A 15,812-nucleotide genomic window follows, 5' to 3' on the forward strand; every position below is an offset into this window, starting at 1 on the left:
GGCACAAAGCACATATATATCACCCAGGAGGGGGCACAGAGCTAACATATCACATGGAGGGGGGCACAGAGCACACATATAACATGGAGGATGGCACAGAGCACACATATCACATGGGGGGGCACAGAGCACACATATCACATGGAGGGGGGCATAGAGCACACATATAACATGGAGGGGGGCACAGAGCACACATATCACATGGGGGGCACAGAGCACACATATCACATGGAGGGGGGCATAGAGCACACATATAACATGGAGGGGGGCACAGAGCACACATATATCACACAGGGGTGCACAGAGTACATGGAGGGGGCACAGAACACACATATATCACATAGGGGGCACAGATCACACATATCACATGGAGGGGGGCAAAGAGCACTAATATCACACAGAGAGGGGCACAGAGCATACACATATCACACAGGGGTACACAGAGCACACATATCACATTGAGAGGGGGCACAGAGCACACATATTACGTGGAGGAGGGCACAGAGAACACATATCACATGGAGAGGGGAACAGAGCACATGGGGGGGGGGGGGGGCACAGAGCACACATATCTCATGGAGGGGGGCACAGAGAACACATTTTTACATGGAGGAGAGCACAGAGCACACATATCCCATGGGGGGGACAGAGCATACATATCCCATTGAGGGAGGCACAGAGCACACATATTACATTGAGGAGGGGGCACAGAGCTAGGGTTGCCACCTGTCCAGGTTTTAGACTGCCTGAAACCCGGACACATTATTTAGACTGGACTATGGCTTACCAGCAGGGATGCTGGCTGCAGTTGTCTAAGCTGAGTGTGTCTGTCACTCCTTCACAACACATAAAGCCGGCATTAACAACCCCCCCCCCCCCAAAAAAAAACACACCCACAGATGTGATAGGAGAGAGGGCTCAATCTGCACCTCTTCCCCCCTACCCCTACTCCTCTGTGTCTGCCCACACTCCAAATTTCCAGCCCCAACTTTCTTTTTCTGAGGCATAGAGCCGAGGATTGAAGTCCAGCAGCCTCAGATACATCTGGATGAGAGGTGCGGACTGCCAAGGAGTGAGTGAGCTCACCATCCATCCCTGTCTGTGATTGAAGCCTACCCCCCTTCTCTCTCCTGCCTCTGAGTAAGTACACTGAGGCAAATCAGGGTTCTCAGAGCACCCCTTACATCAGAGTTCCCCTTTAAACCAGAGGCCACAGTATTTCCCCTTACATCAGAGTCCTCTACGTACATCAGAGTGTTCAGTGTCCCCCCATAAATCAGGGTTCCCAGAGCATCCCTTATGTTAGAGGCCCCAGAGTTCTTCCTTACATCAGAGTCTGCAGAGTCCTCCCTTACAGTGAAAAAGAACTCTGCGAGTTCAGATGTAAAAGGGGAACTCTGTGGATCCAGATGTAAAGGGGGACTCTTGTTATTAACTTTCTATCATTAGAAATGTTATTTAATAACAAAATATATATATAGTTTATACTATGAAAAAAATAAAAATGCCGGGCGCCTCTAAACTGTTCGGGTTTAACTTGAAGAAAAGGTGGCAACCCTACACAGAGCACACATATCACATTGAGGGGGGGGGGGGGGGGGGCACAGAGCACACATATCCCATGGAGGGGGGGGTCACAACACAAAGCACACATTTTTACATGTGAGCACATATATCACATGGGGGGGGGGGGGGGGGGTAAAGAGCACATCGTAAGTGAGGTCACCCCTCACATTTTTGTAAATATTTTGTTCTATCTTTTTATGTGACAACATTGAAGAAATACATTTCCTACAATGTAAAGTAGTGAGTGTACAGCTTGTATAACAGTGTACATTTGCTGTCCCCTCAAAATAACTCAACAAACAGCCATTAATGTCTAAACCGCTGACAATAAAAGTGAGTACACCCCTAAGTGAAAATGTCCAAATTGGGCACAAAGTGTCAATATTTTGTGTGGTCACCATTATTTTCCAGCACTGCCTTAAACCTCTTGGGCATGGAGTTCACCAGAGCTTCACAGGTTGCCACTGGAGTCCTCTTCCACTCCTCCATGACAAATTCATAGAGCTGGTGGATGTTGGAGACCTTGCGCTCCTCTACCTTCCATTTGAAGATGCCCCACAGATGCTCAATAGGGTTTAGGTCTGGAGACATGATTGGCCAGTCCATCGCCTTTACCCTCAGCTTCTTTAGCAAGGCCGTGATTGTCTTGGAGATGTGTTTGGGGTCGTTATCATGTTGGAATACTGCCCTGCGGGCCAGTCTCTGAAGGGAGGGGATCATGCTCTGCTTCAGTATGTCACAGTACATGTTGGCATTCCTGGTTCCCTCAATGAACTGTAGCTCCCCAGTGCCAGCAGCACTCATGCAGCCCCAGACCATGACACTCCCACCCCCATGCTTGACTGTTGGCAAGACACTTGTCTTTGTACTCCTCCCCTGGTTGTCACCGCACACGCTTGACCCCATCTGAACCAAATAAGTTTATCTTGGTCTCATCAGATCACAGAACATGGTTCCAGTAATCCATGTCCTTAGTCTGCTTGTCTTTAGCAAACTGTTTGCAGGCTTTCTTGTGCATCATCTTTAGAAGAGATTTCCTTCTGGGACGACAGCCATGCAGACCAATTTGATGCAGTGTGCAGCGTATGGTCTGAGCACTGGCAGGCTGACCCCCCCCCACCCCACCCCTTCAACCTCTGCAGCAATGCTGGCAGCACTCATATGCAGTGGTGTATTTAGGTTTGTGCTGCCTTAGGCCTTACTAAACTCGTGCACCCCCTCATTTAAATATGACCCACCCCTTCCTGTGAAGGTCACAACCCTTCCTTTTTAGGATCCGCCCTATCATCTTCATGGGAGGAGGACAGAGGGATGCAACAACCCTTACCCCCCCCCCCCACTTCCCTCCCATCACTCCACGTGTGCATCTGTTATCTGCCCCCCCCCTCCCCAGTTACTGTGTCCGCCTCCACTGTAAACGTTACACAGACCTCTGGCTCTCTTTCTGGTGGTGCGGATACAGCGTGGCTCTCGCTATGGTGGTGCTGGTACAGCGTGGCTCTCGCTATGGTGGTGCAGGTACAGCGTGGCTCTCTCTCTGGTGGTGCAGGTACAGTGTGGCTCCCTCTCTGGTGGTGCAGGTACAGCGTGGCTCTCTCTCTGGTGGTGTGGGTACAGCATAGCTCTCTCTCTTGTGGTGTGGGTACAGCATGGCTCTCTCTCTTGTGGTGCGGGTACAGCATGGCTCTCTCTCGTGGTGCGGGTACAGCATGGCTCTCTCTCGTGGTGCGGGTACAGCATGGCTCTCTCTCTTGTGGTGCGGGTACAGCATGGCTCTCTCTCTTGTGGTGCGGGTACAGCATGGCTCTCTCTCTTGTGGTGCGGGTACAGCATGGCTCTTTCTCTGGTGGTGCGGGTACAGCATGGCTCTTTCTCTGGTGGTGCGGGTACAGCGTGGCTCCCTCTCTGGTGGTGCGGGTACAGCGTGGCTCCCTCTCTGGTGGTGCGGGTACAGCGTGGCTCCCTCTCTGTTGGTGCGGGTACTGCATGGCTCTCTGGTGGTGCGGGTACAGCGTGGCTCTCTGGTGGTGCGGGTACAGCGTGGCTCTCTGGTGGTGCGGGTACAGCCTGGCTCTCTGGTGGTGCGGGTACAGCGTGGCTCTCTGGTGGTGCGGGTACAGCCTGGCTCTCTGGTGGTGTGGGTACAGCCTGGCTCTCTGGTGGTGCGGGTACAGCCTGGCTCTCTGGTGGTGTGGGTACAGCCTGGCTTTTTGTCTGGCTTTCCCCAGCACAGTACTCTCTTTTTCTCTTTTTCTGTAGCACTCAATTCCTCTGCTTTTTGCCGGGTTCCATGTTCTCCCCCCAGCAGAGTACATGCATGCATGCTGGGGGACTGTAGCATGCTGTCTGTGGACACACTGGGGATGCCAATCTTGAGGGACTACATTTCCCATGATGCCCCCCCCCCCAGTGGCTTCTGATTGGCTCTCTGTTGAGGCCAATGGTGAGGGAAACAGCGGGCAGGAAGCTGGGTGGCGACACTGTTAACCCAATTAGAGCCGCTCTCACCTTTGCCTTCGGCTAAACAGGAGAAAGGGGGGGGGGGGGGCGAGTGGGATAGATGCACAGTCAGCCCACAGCTCGCCTCTCCCTGTCACAGCGCTGCTGAAAACTCTCTGGAAAATGGAGAAGCGGCGCTGTCACTGCTTTGCCAAGGGAAGAGAGGAGGGGGGTGGCTCAATGGCACCCAAAAAAATGCTTCCTGTTGTCACCCCCGACGCCCATGCTCTCTTCAGCTGTACTCCCCTGATGCTGGCCCTGCGTGCGGGAGGAGGGCACGGGTGCTTTTTTCGTGCAGGGGGCTTTTTTGTTGCCCCCTGCAAAGTGCCACCATAGGCCTGGGCCTTTGTCGGCCTAGGCCAAAACACAGCACTGCTCATATGTCTATTTCCCAAAGACAACCTCTGGATATGACGCTGAGCATGTGCTCTTAACTTCTTTGGTGAGCTCAGTTTCAGAGTCTTGACAATCTTCTTATAGCCTAGGCCATCTTTATGTAGAGCAACAATTCTTTTTTTTCAGATCCTCAGAGAGTTATTTGCCATGAGGTGCCATGTTAAACTTCCAGTGACCAGTATGAGAGAGTGAGAGCGATAACACCAAATTTAACACACCTGCTCCCCATTCACACCTGAGACCTTGTAACACTAACGAGTCACATGACACCAGGGAGGGAAAATGAATAATTGGGCCCAATTTGGACATTTTCACTGTTATACATACCTCCCAACTGTCCCTGATTTGGAGCAATGTCCCTCTGTCCCTCATTACTCCTCATTTGTCCCTCATTTTGCTCTGATCTATTTAGTTGTATATAAAATGCACCTTTTATCTTTCAAAAAGTGTTTCCCAGTGCTAAACCTTTCATCCAATTTCTAAATTGCTGCATTTATAAACTTCAAAAGCCAATATAAAGGAATAGTAGTGGTAAAAATAAAGCACTTGTGGGTTTAACTAATCATTTTTTTGTATAATTCTCCTTGAGGGGTGTGTCTTATGCCTACATACTTTTGCTAATAGGTGTCCCACACTCCCATCTCAGAAAGTTGGGAGGTATGCTGTTATACAAGTTGTACACTCATTACTTTACATTGTAGCAAAGTTTCATTTCTTCAGTGTTGTCAGATGAAAAGATAGAATAAAATATTTACAAAAATGTGAGGGGTGGGGCACAGAGCACACACATATCACATGGGGGTGGGGCACAGAGCACACACATATCACATGGGGGTGGGGCACAGAGCACACACATATCACATGGGGGTGGGGCACAGAGCACACACATATCACATGGGGGTGGGGCACAGAGCACACACATATCACATGGGGGTGGGGCACAGAGCACACACATATCACATGGGGGTGGGGCACAGAGCACACACATATCACATGGGGGTGGGGCACAGAGCACACACATATCACATGGGGGTGGGGCACAGAGCACACACATATCACATGGGGGTGGGGCACAGAGCACACACATATCACATGGGGGTGGGGCACAGAGCACACACATATCACATGGAGGGGAGCACAGAGCACACACATATCACATGGAGGGGGGCACAGAGCACACACATATCACACGGGGGGGGGGGCACAGAGCACACACATATCACATGGAGGGGGGCACAGAGCACACACATATCACATGGAGGGGGGGCACAGAGCACACACATATCACACGGGGGGGGGGGCACAGAGCACACACATATCACACGGGGGGGGGGCTCAGAGCACACACATATCACACGGGGGGGGGCTCAGAGCACACACATATCACATGGAGGGGGGGCACAGAGCACACACATATCACATGGGGGGGGCACAGAGCACACACATATCACATGGGGGGGGCACAGAGCACACACATATCACATGGGGGGGCACAGAGCACACACATATCACATGGGGGTGGGGCACAGAGCACACACATATCACATGGAGGGGGGCACAGAGCACACACATATCACATGGAGGGGGGCACAGAGCACACACATATCACATGGGGGTGGGGCACAGAGCACACACATATCACATGGGGGTGGGGCACAGAGCACACACATATCACATGGGGGTGGGGCACAGAGCACACACATATCACATGGAGGGGGGCACAGAGCACACACATATCACATGGGGGTGGGGCACAGAGCACACACATATCACATGGGGGTGGGGCACAGAGCACACACATATCACATGGGGGTGGGGCACAGAGCACACACATATCACATGGGGGTGGGGCACAGAGCACACACATATCACATGGGGGTGGGGCACAGAGCACACACATATCACATGGGGGTGGGGCACAGAGCACACACATATCACATGGAGGGTGGTGGGGGAGGGCACAAAGCACACATATATCACATGGAGGGGGGCATAGAGCACACATATATCACATGGAGGGGGGCATAAAGCACAGATATCACATGGTAGGGGATACAGAGCACATACATGTCACACAGGGGGAACACTGAGCACACACCATAGCTCCCAACTGTCCCTGATTTGGAGCAATGTCCCTCTGTCCCTCTTTCCTCCTCATTTGTTCCTCATTTTGGTCTGATCTATAGAGTTGTATATAAAATGCACTATTTATTTTTCAAAAAGTGTTTCCCAGTGCTAAACCTTTCATCCAACTTCTAAATTGCTGCATTTTTAAATTTCAAAATATAATATAAATGAATAGTAGTGTTAAAAAAAAAAACACCTGTGTCTTTAAGGCCCCTTGCGCACTGGGGCGGTGGGTGCGTCGACTGTAAAGCACTGCTATTTTTTGCAGCGCTTTGCCATCAATTTCACGGTGCAATTCGCCGCTAGCAGGGTGCTTTTACCCCCGCTAGCGGCCAAGAAAGGGTTAAAACCACCCTCAAAACGCTTTGCCGGCGGTATAGCTGCACCGCCCATTGATTTCAATGGGCAGGAGCGGTATACACACCGCTCCAAAGATGCTGCTAGCAGGACTTCTTTTAGCTTCCTGCCAGCGCACCGCTCCACTGTGAAAGCCATCGGGGCTTTCACATTGGAGAGACGGGAGCGGATCTTTCAGGGTGCTTTTCAGGTGCTATTTTTAGCACTATAGCGCCTGCAAAGTGCCCCAGTGTGAAAGGGGTCTAATCATTTTTTGTATAATTCTCCTTTAGGCGACATGGCAGGGGGTGTGTCCTATGCCTACATACTTTTGCTAATAAGTGTCCTTTGTTCCCATCTCAAAAAGTTGGGAGGTATGCATAATACACAGGGGGGTACAGAGCACACATTTCACAGGAAGGGGGGGGGCACAGAGCACATATCACACAGGGGGGCACGGAGCACACATATCACATGGGGGGAACACAGAGCACACATATCACATGGGGGGGGGGCACAGACCTCATATCACATAGGGGAACACAGAGCACACATATTACATGTGGGGGGCACAGAGCTCATATCACATGGGAAGAACACGGAGCACACATATCAGGGGGGGGTTGGGGGGGGCACAGAGAACACACATATCACAAAGGGGAGCAGATCCCAGTCAAAGTCACGTGTGTTGTGACGTAACGCGTAGGATACCGAGAGGCAAACGGACACCGGAAAAGACGGTCAGGTACGAGCTCGGCGCTCGTTTTTACATTGCATGATCTACACATGGAAATGTGAGTTTTCTATGGTCTTATTAATAAACTTCAGCTTTTTACCGAAAACATACTGCACCATGGTAGGCCTCTTTATCCTCTTTTATACCCTGACATATTGAGCATTTGAGCGATTGCAAACAACTGTTCAGTGGAAGGAAAGGAAAGGATCCCCCCCCGGTTCTACTCCATATACAGTGGGAATGCACAGGAATACACTGATCCGAAGGGATCCAACCCCCTTTATCCTCTCTACATGCTGTTTACCTTACAGCAGTAAGGTAATCATTTAGTACAACCACGGATGTCAGTGACACTTAAGACACATTTTGCACTTAAAGTCACAGCGACAGTGGATATCATTGTATCACCACACAGTGTTCCTGTGAAACACTTGCACACCTGCACTATTTTTGCACACCGGACCCTGAAGAGCGTCCAATATTGGACTATAGACTCTATATATCTATACTTATCCTTGTGATTGATTTTGCTTATTTTGCACTTTGTTGCTTATGTTGCACATTTATGTTTACACCTATTTATATACTTTGCGGATTTTGCACATTTATAGATTACACTTAGTAATACCGTCAATTATCTTCGGGTGAAATTGCACATTGTGTAATACTATTATAATCTTTTTTTTTGCACGCTATGTGTGTGTATATACTCTGCATCCAGTGTAACCTATATCTATAGTGCATTCAGTGGTGTACTGTTTCTAATACACTTCAGGCGGTGTACACAGTATATAATACAGTTTGTACAATTTCTACTACACTTCTAGTGGTGTACACAGTATAAAATACAGTACAGCCATTGTACAGTTTCTAATGCGGTGTACACAGTATCTAATACAGTGTGTACAGTTCCTACTACACTTCTGGTGGTGTACACAATACAGTGAAGATCTATTACAGTTTCTAATACAGTGCAGGCGGTGTACAAAGTATCTAATACAGTGTGTACAGTTTCTACTACACTTCTGGTGGTGTACACAATACAGTGCAGCCATAGTACTGTTTCTAATACAGTGCAGGCTGTGTACACAGTATCTAATACAGTGTGTACAGTATCTATTACACTTCTGGTGGTGTACACAGTATACAAAAAAAGTGCAGCCATTGTACAGTTCCTAATACAGTGCAGTTTCTACTACACTTCTGGTGATGTACACAGTACACAATACAGTGCAGCTGTAGTACCATTTCTAATACAGTGCAGGCAGTGCACACAGTATCTAATACAGTGTGTACAGTTTCTAATACACTTCGGGTGGTGTACATAGTATCTAATACAGTGTAGTGTGGCGTTGCAAAACAAAATATACCTCATGTCCGCAAGGCCACCAAGTAGAGGCATACGCTCAAAGGCCACTAAAATAGGGCAAGCAGTCTCTGTGTCTACAGTCAACAGTGGTGGTCGTGGACATGGTGCATCCCCTGCAGGTGGCCGTGGGGCACTCTTGTCCTTTTTTTTCTGCTGTTGGCCATGTGATTGAGCCAGAACATGCAGAAGAGTTGGTGGAGTGGATAACAAAGCCGTCCTTATCCTCGGTTACCCGGGCTCAGAGTAGTTTGCCTTCCAACACAGCTGCCAAAGCGGCCTATTCTGCTGGATTCTTGTCCACAGTCACTCTTTCCATAGCCCCACCATCATGCACGGAGGTGTCCCCAGAATTATTCAACCACAGGTAAAATAAAAAGGCAGACTTCTCCTTGCTCCTCATCTGAGATCTCCAACCCTCCACTCCTCTCAAAAACCTGCACTGAGAAGAATGAAGGTATAGCAATAGGTGTCCCAAATACTTGCAGCTAATCTGCTAGCAGTGCACCACCATCTGATTTTAACAGGCAAATTTACTTACCCCAGTTGCTGAACTGTAAAAAGAGATTTGGTCCCAGCCATCCACATGCTCAGCGTCTAAATGCTAGCTTGGCCAAATTGCTAGCATTGCAACTGCTGCCTTTTCATCTGGTAGACTCTGACCCTTTTATGAATTTGTGGAATGTGCTGTACCTCAAAGGGCCATTAATGAGTATCTGTGCGAATATGGCACCAGGACAGGGTCAGGGGAGCTTGGGTTCTTTTTGCCACGCCAGTGGCTACTGATCAAGGATGCATGCACTGTCCTGTTACCATTTGAGGAGGCCACAAGGATTGTGAGAAGCAACAATGCATGCATCAGTGACATTGTCCCTCTAGTCTTCCTGTTGGAGCACACGCTTCATGGAATCATGGACAGGGCACTTGAGGCAGAATAGCGGGAGGAAGAGGAGGACTTCCTTACCTCTCAAGGCCCCCTTTATCCAGCTAGCATTCCTGTGGGGCCCGCCAAAACACACAGGAAGATGAGAAGGATAACACTCAGGAGCAGTCTTCAAGGGATGGTTTTCAATCCCCAGAAACCCAATGAGTTGTACAGGGCTGGGAGGAGGTAGTTAGGGATCATGTGATCCTTAGTGACCCAGAGGACTCAAAATCGAATGCCTCTGCAAACTTACACTGCATGGCCTCCCTGATTCTGCAAAGCCTGCGAAAGGACCCTAGGATTCATGGTATCAAGGAGAGGGATCATTACTGGCTGGCAACCCTTAACCACTTGCCGCCCGCCCTATAGGGAATTGACGGCGGCAAAGTGGTTTCATAATCCTAACCGGACGTCATATGACGTGATTAGGATTATGAGCCGCTGCCGGTGATCGGCTTTCCCTCACTCGCGTCTGTCAGACGCGAGTAGAGGAGAGCCGATCGGCTGCTCCTCTGACAGGGGGGGTCTGTGCTGATCGATTATCAGCACAGCCCCCCCGAGGATGCCCACACTGGACCACCAGGGACACCACTAGACCACCAGGGAAAAGGTAATAAAATCCATAATCCTCCCTAGACCACCAGGGATGCCAGTCAGCACAATGGGTGCCAATCAGTGCCCATAATGGATGCCAATCAGTGCCCACAATGGGCATCACTGATTGGCATGCATTATTGTTTGGCACTGATTGGCATCCATTACTATAACACCGATGCCGCCTATGAGTGCCCACTTGGCCGCCTGAGTGCCCACCTGTGCCGCCTATGAGTGCCCACCTGTGCCGCCTATGAGTGCCCACCTGTGCCGCCTATCCATGCCCACCTGTGCCGCCTATCCATGCCCACCTGTGCCGCCTATCCATGCCCACCTGTGCCGCCTATCCATGCCCATCCGTGCCACCCATCCGTGCCGCCCATCCGTGCCAGCTATCAGTGCCAATTTGTGCCACCTATCAGTGTCCGTCCGTGTTGCCCATCCGTGTCGCCCATCCGTGTCGCCCATCCGTGTCGCCCATCTGTGTCGCCCATCAGTGCCGCCTATCAGTGCCACTTCATTGGTGCCACATTGGTGCCCATCAGTGCCACCTTATCAGTGCCCATCAGTGTAGCCCCATCAGTGCCCATCAGTGAAGGAGAAAACGTACTTATTTACAAAGTTTTGAAACTGAAACAAAAAAAAACACTTTTTTTTTCAAAATTTTCGGTATTTTTTTATTTGTAGCGCAAAAAATAAAAACCGTAGAGGTGATCAAATACCACCAAAAGAAAGCTCTATTTGTGGGAAAAAATGATAAAAATTTCATTTGGGTACAGTGTAGCATGACCGCGCAATTGTCATTTAAAGTGCGACAGCGCTGAAAGCTCAAAATTGGTCTGGGCAGGAAGGTGTTTAAGTGCCCTGTATTGAAGTGGTTAAGGTTGCAGAACTTATCCTGCCTTCGCAGAGGGAGCAAAGGATGAAACATCTTTAGGAGGCCTTGAAGAAAGGCAGCACAGTTCCAGACTCTGGGAGGTTACAATTTCTTGGTGCTGGACAACGTGTTGCTGAGGTTTAGTTCGGTCGGAAGAAGAGCGGTATAGAAGGTGGCTGGTTGACCGATGTCTTTAAACAATTTTTAAGTCCTCAGCGCCAAGGTCTGATCGGTTCAAGCAACCATCGCCAGTGTCTGCATTACGTGGTGCAGGAATATTTAGGGGCAAGAGCAGACTTGGAGATCTTTTCAACTGAGCATCCACTGGGTTACTGGGTCTTGAGGATGGACCACTGGCCAGAACTTGCTCAGTAAGCAATTGAGCTTATGGCCTGTCCTGCATCCATGCTGCTTTCTGAACGCACATTTAGTGCTGATGGAGGGTTTGTAACGGATCGAATAGTGCGCCTGTCCACAGGGTCCGTTGATAGGCTCACATTCATAAAAATTAATCAGTCTTGGATCAGCAGCTATCAAGCACCTGATGCTGATTAAATTTGCTATGGATGTGGGATCCCTTGAAGACTGCCTATGCTGACTATCCTATTCCTCCTCAATCTTGGTGATGCTAGCTTCCAACAATATTTTTGGTTTAGGGCACCACTACCACCCATGGCCCATTTTTTCTGTCCGTGTTTACAGGGGCATGTAATTATAATTTTTGATCTAATATTTCACAGCAGGGCCCGTTCCTGCGCCCGGCAAAAGTATCTGTGAGGGGTTACAGTGTTGTGGCACCACCACCCAAGGCCCAATTTTTCTGCCCCTATTTAACAGCTGCGTGTAATTACAATTTTTCATGTAATATTTCAATGATGGGCCCGTTCCTGAGCCAAAAAAGAGTGACTGTGAGGGCTTATAGTGTTGCGACACCACCGCCCAAGGCCAGTAATCAATGCATTTGTATAGCATTGATCGTTGTATTAATGCCTACGGTCCCAATAATGTGTCAAAATTGGCTAATGTGTCCACTATAATGTCGCAGTCACGATAAAAATCACAGATCACCACCATTACTAGTAAAAAAAATATTAATAATGCTATAAATCTATCCCCTATTTTGTAGATGCTATTACTTTTGTGCAAACCAATCAATATACGCTTATTGCAATTTTTTTTTTTTTACCAAAAATATGTAGAAGAATACCCAAACTGAGGGAAAAAAATTGTTTATAGATTTTTGGGGAATATTTATTATAGCAAAAAGTAAAAAACAATGCATTTTTTTCAAAATTGTCGCTATGCTTTTGTTAATGCAAAAAAAAAAATAACCGCAGAGGTGATCAGATACCACCAGAAGAAAGCTCTATTTGTGGAAAAAAAAGGACATTGGGTACAACGTTGCACGACCGTGCAACTGTTAGTTAAAGCGACGCAGTGCTGAATCGCAAAAAGTGCTCTGGTCAGGAAGGGGGTACATCCTTCCCGGGTTGAAGTGGTTAAGCATTATTAAAATCATTGCTCCCGAAAAAACTTTAAAACATATCCCCTGGGGCAGGACCCAGGTCCCCAAACACTTTTTATGGCAATAACTTGCATATAAGCCTTTAAAATTAGCACTTTTGATTTTTCACATTCGTGTCCCATAGACTTTAAGGGTGTTCGTGTGTTGGAACACATTTTTTGCCTGTTCGGATGTTCTGCTGCGAACCGAATCGGGAGATGTTCGGCTCATCCCTATTCATCATTATAGAACAAGTCCAACTGAATGTGACCAACTACTACTAGATATATCATGAACTGCATAATGAGAACATTGACATGCACGCTCTGCAATGACATCTCAGTGCACGTTTCAGCTGTAGTTGTTACAGTAGCCGGTAATTCCATCCTGAGCAGGAAGTTACTTCCAGCTGTTTACATATTCAGCTTAACCTCGTCTCCTCCTCCTTGTGCTACTACACAAATTCCATCCCCACACCGGACTGTGCTGGAGCCCTGACGGTGAGTACAGCCAGGTGTTCTCTCTCCTCCATCACTGACACAAGTGGGGGGCACTGCTATCCTGTACACATGGGGTACAGGACATTTTCTATTATGTACACAGCTGACAACTTTTTCTCCATCCCTTTCCCTCTACAGCTGTTCACCTACTATACCCCAAACCCTCCGTCCCCTTCCCTTCACAGCTGTCCACCTACTGTACCTTAAACCCCCTGTCCCTTTCCCTCCACATCTGTCCACCTACTGTACCCCAAACCCTCTGTCCCCTTCCCTCCATATCTGTCCATCTACTGTACCATAATCCCTTCGTCCCCTTCCCTTCACAGCTGTCTACCTACTGTACCTTAAACCCCTGTCCCTTTCCCTCCACATCTGTCCACCTACTGTACCCCAAACCCTCCGTCCCCTTCCCTCCATATCTGTCCATCTACTGTACCATAATCCCTTCGTCCCCTTCCCTTCACAGCTGTCCACCTACTGTACCCTAAACCCTCTGTCCCCTTCCCTCCACATCTGTCCACCTATTATACCCCAAACCCTCCGCCCCCTTCCCTCCACATCTGTCCACATACTGTACCATAAACCCTTTGTCCCCTTCCCTCCACATCTGTCCACTTACTGTAGCCCAAACCTTCTGTCCCCTTCCCTCCACAGCTGTCCACCTACTGTAACCAACCCCTCCGTTCCCTTCCCTTCACAGCTTGCCACCTACTGTACCCCAACCCCTCTGTTCCCTTCTCTCCACATCTGTCCACCTACTGTACCCTGACCCCTCTGTCCCCTTTCCTCCACAGCTGTCCACCTACTGTAATCGACCCCTCCATTCCCTTTCCTTCACAGCTGTCTATTTACTGTACCAGTCCCCCCTTCCCTCCACAGCTGTCCACCTACTGTGCCCTGACCCCTCTGACCCCTTCCCTCCACAGCTGTCCACCTACTATACCCCCACCCCCCCCCCCCAACCCATTCCCTCCACATCTGTCCCCTTTCTTCCACATCTGTCCACTCACTATTCCCAACCCATCTGTCCCCTTCCCTCCACAGCTGTCTACCTACTGTGCCCCAACCCCTTCGTCCCTTCCCTTCACTGTTGTCTACCTACTGTACCCTGACCCCCTCATCCACTTCCCTTTACAGCTGTTCACCTACTATACCCTGACCCCTTCATCCCCTTCCCTCCAGTGCTGTTCACCTACTGTACCCCCTGTCCCCCCCCCCGTACTTTTCCCTCCACAGCTGTCCACCTGTTGTACCCTGCCCACCCCCATCCTCTTCCCTCCACAGCTGTCCACCTACTGTGCCCTGACCCCTTCCCTCCAAAGCTGTCCACCTACTATACCCTGACCCCCCCCCCCCCCAACCCCTTCCCTCCACATCTGTCCCTTCCCCTCCACAGCCTTCCACCTACTATACCCCATCCTCTCCACCCCCTTCCTTCCACATCTGTCCACATGCTATACCCCAACCCCTCTGTTCCCATTCCCTCCACAGCCTTCCATCTACTGTAGCTGACCCCTTTGTCTTCTTCTCTCCACAGCTGTCCAACCTACTGTACCCCAACCCCTTTGTACCCTTCCCACAATATCTGTTCACCTACTATTCCTAAACCCCTCCATTCCCTCCGCTCCACAGCTGTCCACTTACTGTACCCTGAACCCCCCCCATCCCCTTCCCTCCACAGCGGTCTACCTACTATTCCCCAACTCCTCCGTCCCTTCCCTTCGCAGATGTCCACCTACTGTACCCCGCCCCCCTGTCCCCTTACCTCCACAGCTGTCCACCTACTATACCTTGACCCCTCAGTCCTCCTCCCTCCTCAGATGTCCACCTACTGTACCCCGACCCCTTCTCTCCACAGCTGATCACCTACTATACCCTGACCCTTCCAACCTCTTCCCTCCACATCTGTCCTTCCACAGCCTTCCACCTACTGTACCCCATCTCCTCCATTACCTTCCCTCCACAGCTGTCAATCTACTATACCCCAAACCCTCTGTCCCCTTCCGTCTACAGCTGTCCATCAACTGTATCCCAGCCCCTCATTCCACTTCCCTCTACAGTCTTCAACCTCCTGTACCCCAACCCCTCAGTACCCTTCCCTCCATATCTGTCCACTATTTCCAGACCCCCTTCATCGCCTCCTTTCCACAGCTGTCCACTTATTGTACCCCAATATCCTCCCCTTCCCTCCACAGCTGTCTACCTACTATTTCACCGACCCCTCTGTCCCTTCCCTTCACTGCTGTCTACCTATTGTACCACGACCCCCCATCCCCTTCCTTCCACAGCTGTCCACTTACTATACCTCAACCTCTTCATCCCCTTCCCTCCACAGCTGTCCACCTCCTGTACCCCAACCCCTTAGTCGCCTTCCCTCTACAGCCAT

The 15,812-nt window shown here is 49.7% G+C and overlaps 1 protein-coding gene across 2 annotated transcripts in view; it reads left to right on the plus strand.

Moving 5' to 3' along the window:
* LOC143929319 (solute carrier family 66 member 2-like) overlaps positions 1 to 15,812 on the plus strand; it is a 52,960-nt gene that overhangs the window by 8,103 nt on the left and 29,045 nt on the right. Inside the window, exon 1 of one of the 2 annotated variants that reach the window (XM_077453410.1) lies at positions 13,306 to 13,426. The exons of the other annotated variant lie outside the window; for it this stretch is intronic. The gene's annotated coding sequence lies outside the window, so the exon portion shown is untranslated. Of the gene's footprint in view, positions 1 to 13,305; positions 13,427 to 15,812 lie in introns of those variants that run through there. 2 annotated transcript variants of the gene reach the window in all.

Source organism: Lithobates pipiens, unplaced genomic scaffold (genome assembly GCF_037356315.1).
Source record: "Lithobates pipiens isolate NorthernLeopardFrog02 unplaced genomic scaffold, aLitPip1_a1.2 Scaffold_10, whole genome shotgun sequence".
Taxonomy (NCBI): Eukaryota; Metazoa; Chordata; class Amphibia; order Anura; family Ranidae; genus Lithobates; species Lithobates pipiens.